The sequence below is a fragment of the Tupaia chinensis genome, unplaced genomic scaffold (assembly GCF_000334495.1).
Source record: "Tupaia chinensis unplaced genomic scaffold, TupChi_1.0 Scaffold144529_1, whole genome shotgun sequence".
Taxonomy (NCBI): domain Eukaryota; kingdom Metazoa; phylum Chordata; class Mammalia; order Scandentia; family Tupaiidae; genus Tupaia; species Tupaia belangeri.
In genome coordinates this window covers 3,818,685-3,827,622 of record NW_006204388.1, presented here as the reverse complement: position 1 = coordinate 3,827,622, position 8,938 = coordinate 3,818,685, and the positions used below count along the sequence as shown (strand labels likewise).

General features: G+C 44.5%; 1 protein-coding gene across 5 annotated transcripts in view; it reads right to left on the bottom strand.

The window, feature by feature from the left end:
• Positions 1–8,938, bottom strand: part of GNG12 (G protein subunit gamma 12) — a 132,080-nt gene that overhangs the window by 58,105 nt on the left and 65,037 nt on the right. The window lies entirely within an intron of this gene.

Below are 8,938 nucleotides of genomic sequence, written 5' to 3'. Positions count from 1 at the left end.
TCTTTCCTCATGCGACTAATGGCAAATCTGGCTTGGTCTAGGTCACATATAGGGCCCTAAACCGTTCGTCAGAGATGAGTTTAGGGTGTATCCCAGTTCTGACCAATGGACTTGAAGGGAAGTTGGCCCAGTGGTGGCAGTGTGTGTGGGGTATCAAAGGTCTCTTCATTCTTTTTTCTTGTTTTGGAGAGCTTTGGCTGTAAAGGCACATGCACTGACTAGAGACAGAGAGACAGAGAGCAAGAAATCACCCCCCAGAGGGGATGGCCGTGCTGCAACCCCTTCTCCTCCATTCTTCTCTTGGGACCTTGTGCACGCATGCATAAGTGCCTGAAGTAAGTTTTAAGCTGCTGGGTCTGGGGCTCAAACTGTGGTCGGTCGGCCAAATGGGAGTCCAGCACCTTAACCACTATGTCACCGACTGACCCCAGGTTTCTTCAATCTTGAAGATGCACAGAAGCAACTCCTTATCTGCTTTGGCACTAGTAGGCGAGGACAGGAAGGCTGAAAACTTTCTGTACCTAGGAAAAGATCTAGCTGAGGTTCTGAGGATGGCATAACAGACAGAAAGAATCTGATGCTGCAGAGCTGATAAATTAGTGAACTAGAAAGAGAAAGTGAAAAAATCAACCTTGGGGGCAGGGTGGGGAGCAGCCATGCTGCAATTCCTTCTCCTCCATTCTCCTCCTGGAATATTGGACACACATGCACATGCACCCAGTGTGATTTTCAAGCCGCCTGTGGCCTCTCTCACTTTGCTTATGGTGCTTTCTGTTCCCATCTCTCCCACCACTGGCTTGGCACCAGGTCCAGGATTCGAACCATGGTGGGTATGAGGGAGTAATTACCTTTACCACCACACCACCATTGGCCCTTGTTTTTTCTTTTAGACTGAGTTTTCTTTTTAAGATACAGAGTCTTGCCATATTGTCCAGGTTGGCTTTAACCTTGTCACCTTTCTGCCTTATCCCCCAGGGTACGATTCTAGGCATACACCACTGTACCCAATACACTGTGGACTTTTTGAAGCCAGGCTTACATTTGCTATATCCTCATATTGTCCAAAGGTCACTCCTGCGCTGAGTGAAGAGCCTCTACAGTCTTCTTACACTGTAAAGTCCCAGTGTCCTCGAAATAGGTTTTCTTGTTCCTTTCTTTCTTTTTAAAAATGTTCAACAGAGAAAGAAATATGAACAAAATATAAAAGCTCTATGGTCACTCTCAAAGGCAAAATCTATTGATACCTTATCCATCCTTAATGCCTCAATGTACTATGCATATTCTTTGTGCAAAGTGGATTCTCAAAATGTTTACTAAATGAGTAATTTAATTTGTCTCTGATGAGTCAAGAGCACTTAAGACTTTTATTATGTCCTAAGGTCATAACGATGAGCAGTAATTATCAACAAATTGTGCTAAATATATCCTGGTCCTGGGACACCACTCGTGGTAGGTTTTTGTTTGTTTATATGAGAGCCTTGATATCACCAAGGTGTGAAAGGTTTCCAATAGAGCCAGGTAAGCTAGGCATCAAGGCCCGGGGGCTACACCCACAATGAAGGCAGACCCACTGTCTTCCAAGGCTTGGAGTCTGGGGGTGGGTGGAAGAAAGGCAGGCCACTTCTTTATAATTTTTTTCAAGAATTACTTTATTTAGCTTTATTTATTTAGAGGGAGGGAGGGAAGAAGAGAGAGAGAAAGAGAGTGAGAAAGCAAACTGTCAGGTCTGGGACTTGAACCACAGTTGGCTATGTGTGAGTCGAGCACCCTTAACTACCATGTCACCTGCCAGTCCCAAGAAGGAAACTTCTAAATGGCGCGGTAAATGTTCTGACAGGTAAGGGAGAGAGTACAGCAGGGATGCCCAGGCTAGACCACTGGGAAGGTTCTCAGAGGAACGTTTATGCTACACCTGAACACCAAGGGGAAGCTCCTCAACCAAAGAGGGGAGGGAAGGAAATGAAAAGGAGGGATGCGTGGTCAGGTGTAGGACATAGAAAACCCTTTCTGCCTACTCTTTGGGGTGAGAGAGACAAGGCTCAAGTCAGGGAGCCCAGCTGGTGGGGGCTGCTACAGTAACTTATCATGGAGTAACAGGAGCTTTTGAGGCTAGAAATGGGTTGATGACAAATAAACAGGCCTGGGTCCCCAAGGAGTACAGTGTGTGGCTTTTGTTCAAAGGATGGTGGCTCCAGATACCAGCATCTCACCATGTGGGTGCAGGAAGGGGATTGGTTTTTGAGTTGGAATTAATATGGCAGCACGAAGTGACTTTAAATATACTTGTGTGTGTTACACACACACACACACACACAGTAAAACATTTTGTTGGAATGAAATATGGAAGCCTGTTACTCTCCAAGAAGCAGAGTAGCTCTGTGTGGACACTAGTGTGAGACAGTACCTATGTGCATATGCTCGTGTGTGTGATGTGAAGCCCTGTCTCCTCATCTACCTGTAACCTGTAGTTACGTGAGCACAGGCATGGTTCTGGTTCTAGCACTGCCACTGACTACCCTGTGACTCAGCTGAAGTGGCCTCACCTCCTTTTTTTTTTTTTAATTTTTAAAATTTGCTAGATGTCATGTACACTTGCCAGAGAGAGGCAGAGATAGAGAGGGAGAGAGAAAGCACCATAGGGCATGGTCATATCACAATCTCTTCTCTTCCATCTCCCCCTCCTTTCAGGATTTTGGGCATGTATGCACATGAACCCAACATGTTTCACAAGCTGCTGGGTCCAGGACTTGAACCATGCATTGGCCCATGTGAGACCCAGCCTCCTTAACCCCCATGTCATGAACTGGCCCAAGGCCACACCACTTTGACGCTCATTTTTTTTTCACCAATCTCATCAAGAGCTGGGCCTCACAATCTCGAAAAATCAACAGGACTGCAGGGTTTTCCTCCACCCTGAGGTTAATGAATCTCTGAACCAGAGAGCTTCTTGGCCAGTGTGCCCTGCTGAGGTTTAGGTGTGTCTCAGCCCCAGTGGGGGCCTGGGCAGCCCAGCACCTCCAGCTGTAGGCATCTGCCTCTACATTATAGCCACAACTTTTCTAAATGTGCCATTATGAGGAAACAGGCAGGACACACAGCACTGAGAAAAAGGAAAACATCGCACGAGCCCAGCATCCCCTTTGGCCCATCACTCGCCAACCTCCTCCCATTCCTCAAGTGTCTACCAGCTATCTAATGGCAGGAAAAAACATCAACCCACTTCCACCTGCACATGGGAAAGTGAGTGAGGGCCGACATAGCTGGAAGGTGCCGAACAGACCGACGGAGCAACGATGAACCAATGAACCGGGAACCTTTCCTCCTGGCTCTCAAACTCGTGTACTCCCGCCTGCCTGAGGACCTTTGTCCACCCACTGAATATCACCTCCCCTGCAACAGCTCCAAACTTTCCTCCCATCTCCTTTAATGTGTGGTTTTGGTTGTAATGGGAAAAAAATTCTTAGAGAAAGAACAACTCAGGAGGAAAAGGCTTATTTTACTTGAGAAGGCAGAACCAGGAGTCCCCAGAGATGCCAGAGAGTGCAGAGAAGTTCTGAGAAAGATTCGAGATAGCTCAGTTCACTGAGAGAGAAAAAGCAGTAATGAGCAGGGGGTTACGAAAACAAGTATCACAAGTCTCAAGGCTCAGGATCACAGGTCTGAGGAGGTTTTGTCTAGCTTTGTTTGGGTTTTCTATTGCAGCAATACATTAAAGAAAACAAACAACCAAACCCCGGGACTGAATTATTACACCTGGAGAATGATTAATAAGGCCAGGGTCTTGCTGTCCCTCCTCAGAACCCATCGGCACCTTGACAACCAAATATTATTGCCTTGTCACATGGTAGCTCTCTAGCTGGGGCAGCAGGCCCCTTGCTTGCTTAATGCCCCTTGGCACTGGGAGGTATGTTAGCCACGGATGGGGTAGGGTGCCTTATGCTACACCCAGGGCCGGACTTGCACCCTGGCACAGAGGCTGAATTTTAGAGGTTAATGAGAGGAGGTTGGACAGAAATACACTAGAACGAACAAATCCAAAAAATGTCTGTGCCAGAAAAAAAAAAAAAAAAGAAGAAGCAAATAAAATTAGCTAAGATACTCCCTGTGGAAGAGTTTCCTGAAAGCATTTGGCCACGTTGACAGCCTTTTCCTGATAGCTCCTGTGGAAAAATATCTCCTTACTAACAAAAAGTTATGAGTAAAATCTAGCATGTGGAAGAGCATCTGTGATCCTTCATACAAACGAGGCTGCAGAAGTGTGGTTTTAGCTGGGAGGAGTATTAATGCCTGTTTGGTTCCTCCTTAGGGAGTCTTCTCCATGTGGGCTAATTATAGTCCAAGAACTATCCAGCTCAATAAACATTTTTCAAGTACCTACTGCATACAGAGTACTGTGGGAGGCAGGACACACAGTACAATGGCTAAAAAAAAAAAAGAGAGAGAGAGAGAGAGAGACACCTTTGAAATCAGGCTGGTCTGGGTTTCTTACTCTTCCACTGAGTCTCTGCATGAGCCTGACTAAGCTATATACCCTCCCTGTGCCTCAGTTTCTTCACTGGCAAAAAAAAGGTAATAATAGTACCTACTGACTTCTAGTAAGTACGTAATACTTGCTGGCTATTATTATTATAATCTTCCTGCACCTCAGTTTCCTCATTTATAATTGGGTGTAACAACTATACCTATCTCACAGGCTGGCTATGAGGATGAAATGAAACAATGCACATACAGTGTTTACCATAATACCTTACAGGCAGTAAACGTGCAGTGAATATTAGTCATTGTTATTCCTGAAAGTTTCCCCAAATTATTTTAACAATAAGACACCCAGATCTGAATGATGGTCCATGCAACAAAGAAATCCTTTCCTTCTTCAATAGCAGCAAGGGATGTTTTCCTATCAATGTCTACTCTCACCCCCTCTGCCCTCAGTCCCAGTTGTACATAGGACATTCTGCTTTGTGTTGACTAAGCTCCACAGAGCACATTCCAAGGAGTTCTGCCCTTTAACCTGACACTTCTATACCATCCACTCTACTGGGTAGGGGGGGTGTTTAAAAATCTGGCTTTGTAAAACAAAGAGCCAAGCACAAGGCCTATAAAGCTTTTGGCACTTGGTTGGCAGGCAGAAGAAAGCAGCATTTTACAGCATCAAATATCAGAAATATCGATAGTTCTCATACCGGCTTACACTGTGGAGCTCTTCTTGCACTGGGACAGGGTGCCGGACATGTTACATGCGTTACAACACTGAACCAGGGGCACTGGGAAGTTCGGTGTGTCAGAGGTCCTTGCTGCTGTGAATGGAGCTATGGGCTCTAACCCATACTTGGCTCCAAAGTCCATGCATGCAAATAAATCCTGGGGCAGCTCCCTGCCAACCCAAGGCAATCCAGCCTACTTATCCAAAGGCAATTAGTTTAGTAAGATCATTCCCACTACACTCTTCATGGGGCAATCAGTTCAATGCATTTTTGCCTTTTTTTTTTTTTTCCTTTCTCCTTTCTCTGATATTTAACCAACCACGACACCTAGCGGCCAGTCAAGCACAAACACAGCTGGCAGATGGTCCTTCGCCTACAGAACATGGACTCACTCGGTATTCACTACCAGAAAGGACCTGACGGGTCGTGTTTAAGGTGAGGAAATCAAGTCCCAGAGAAATGAAGCAACTTGCCTAAGATCAAAAACAATGTAGATCTGTGTGGAAAAATGGAGCTCGGAGTTAGGGCATGCATTCTGACTCAGACTGTCCCTAAATTCTACCTTAGCGAGATACTTCCTTCTATCTATGAACACAGACTGTGCATCTACTGTTATCAGGTATCGTATGAGACAGCAGGGACTTGACAATAGGCAAGGAAGACAAATCTCTATCCTCGCAGTTGAACAGAAGAAGAAAATTAAACAGTGAACTGATAATAACAACAGAGCTGACATGTGCTAATGGATCTATTTTGTAGCCAGGCAGATTCTGTGTCAAGAGCATGATCTGTACTACCTCACATTTTGTTTGTGTTTATAAGCCACAGAGCAAATGTACTCGCCAGAGGGAGAGGAGGGCGGGGGAAGCACCTCCCAATGGGGTGTGGTCATAATGCAATCCCTTCTCCATTTCTTCATCCCATTGGGATTTTTGGCATGCATGTAATATGTGTCTGGCATGTTCTTCAAGCCACCACATCCAGAACTTGAACCACGTGGTCAGTCATGTGGGATCCAGCTCCCTCAATCACTAGGCCACAGACCAATCCATCACTCCATCCTTTAAACAATCCTACAATGGGAGGGTGGTAATTATCCATGCTTTAAAAATGAGAGAACATTGAGGCCGACAGGTGGTGTGATGGTTAAGGTTCTGGACTCTCCCAACCAGACCTGGAGGCTTGAAAATCACACTGGGTGTGTGTGTGTGTGTGCATGCTCAAAATCCCAGGAGGAGAAGAGAGGGGAAGGGATTGCAGTGTGGTCATTCTCCTGGAGGGTGATTTCTTACTTTCCTTCTCACTGCCTCTCTTTGTCTCTCCCCAGGGAGCAAAAATATATTTTAAAACAAGAAAAGAGAAAGAAGATTTACATTATGAGAAACAAGCGTGGGGCTCTTCTAAAGCCTTTTTAGGTCTAAGTTTTTGAAAATGAGACACTAAAGTGTTTCTTTTTTCTCTTTCTTTTTTAAATTTGCCAGAGGGCATGTGCTCATTGGAGACAGAAAGAGACAGAAAGAGAAAGTGAAACTCCCCCTCCCCCCAATGGGGCATGGTCACTTCACAATCCTTTCTCCTCCATTGTTTTTCTCCTCTTGGGATTTTGGGCAGCCCATACCTGTGCCCAACATATTTTTCAAGCTGTCAGGTATAGTACTTAAAACGCACAGTTGGCTATGTGGGATCCAGTTGCCTTAACTACCATGCCATTGGCTGGTGCAATACTAAAATATTTCTAAGGCATTTTTTCAGCTCAATTTCTCTTCACATCTATGGCTTTTGGGTAAAGCTAGGACTTAAAACCAGGTCTCCTGACCAAGACCCTAGTGTATGTTCTCCGTACACTGTGCTGGTCAATGTTTATTGCCATGCCCTGGGCCTAGGTCAACTCCTGCAGCCATCCTAACAACACGTGAGAGTTTTAAAATGGAAATAATTCTCTAATAACTAAAAAATAATTTTTTGAATAAAAAAAAAATCACACTCTAAAATGGTTCAAAAAAACTCTCCAAGATAAATAGAGAGGCTTCAAACCTAACCCAGTTGTGGGATTTAACCACTGTTTTGTCTGTTTGATTTAGTTACATGTAGGATTGAAAAAAGTAAGTATCGGTGACCTCGTGATAGGGATGGATAATGGCCCATGCAAATGGATCAAGCACGAGTAGTTAGATGATCCATTTGTTCCAGGGAAACAGAGCACAGTACCTGACAATGGCATCGCCCTGGGGTAACTCTGAATCTCTAAAAATATCCATAGAGACTGCAAGGCTAAGTCCTACACAGACTTGGCCCCTTGATTTTGTTTCTGATTCTAGAAGGATCAAGCATATTCCACCATTTCAACTGCATACATCGGGATGAGTGTAGTCTCTGGATTGTTATTACTGTTCCCCTCCATCCCATGCCACTTTCCCTGAGGGTGTCTACGTCCTATCTGCTTTTTATGGTGGGGCATTAAGGCAAACTCCTAGTGATTCTGTAAATGCAGGTATTGGCTTCAATCAGGACTTTGTTCCGGAACCACAGACAGCATCTCCCGCCACTTGCAGCTAGATCACTTCCTTCCATACCTGGGAAAGCAGACCCACAAGACCTGCAGCTCCCAGTCTTGCAAAACACTTTCCTCTCTGGCCAGGGGCACTCCAGAACGATACTCCAGTGGAGAGAACGAACCCTAGACAGGTGGCAGTGTTCAGCCTAGAATGCTCTGCTAGCCTCAATGGCAAGACCTCACTTAACATTCTAGTCTAGGGATGGATGCCTTCCCTTTCATTAAGCCTTGCCTAGCCACCAACCCTGCCCGGGAACTGAAACACTCACACAGGACCTAGCATAGGGTCATGACCACTGTCGACGTGCCTGACTGTGACCATCTTTAGAAAATGGACTGAGGAGCTCCTCCATCCTTACGTACTCAGTACCTCATACGATTGTCTGGATTATAAAGGGATTGACTCCCAAAGAGCCAGAAAATAAAGCAAGAAGTTCCAGAGCTAGAAGAGGCTTAAGACATCATCTCATTTAAAATTCTACCGAATTCCCATTTTTTCTCAAAATATAATTAAAGAAAAACAAGAGTAAAGTTTTAAAATGTGTGTGGATCACAGAAGTGAATGTATTATCACTTTTAATAATTGTGGTAAGATTCAACTTAACGTAAATTCTTTACTGTAGAATCGAGTTGTTTTACAATTTTTGCTATAGCTCCAAAATGAACCCTCCCCCTCATCAATTGTCCATTTCTCTGTTAATTTCTATATTAATAATTTCTTTGTTTAAATGAATATTTCAAGGCTACTGAGAATTATAATAATACCTTTTTTTAAAAAAAAACTGAAGTTGCAGCTCAATGAGGCATAACAGTGGCTACCTTGGGCTAACTGGCCTCCCTGCACACTGACATAGTGTAAAATATATTTCAATTTGTTAAGACAAAGACAAAAATAGTGTTGCACTGCTGTTTCAGTGGCTTTCCTCTTAAAGTATGGTTATAGAGGGCATGGTTCCTCTCATGATCCCAAAGACATTCATTTGTTCTCTTGTACATTCATTCATTCATTCACTCGCTCGGTAAATAGTCATTGAGTGTCTACCCTGGGCCAGTATTACAGGCTTGAGATCAAGACCCCAAATAAATAATTAAGATAATGAATTGTGGTAGAGGGCATGAAACACACAGGGGCATGAATAGCAATAACTGGAAGGGATGCTCCAGGAGATAGGAAGGTCTG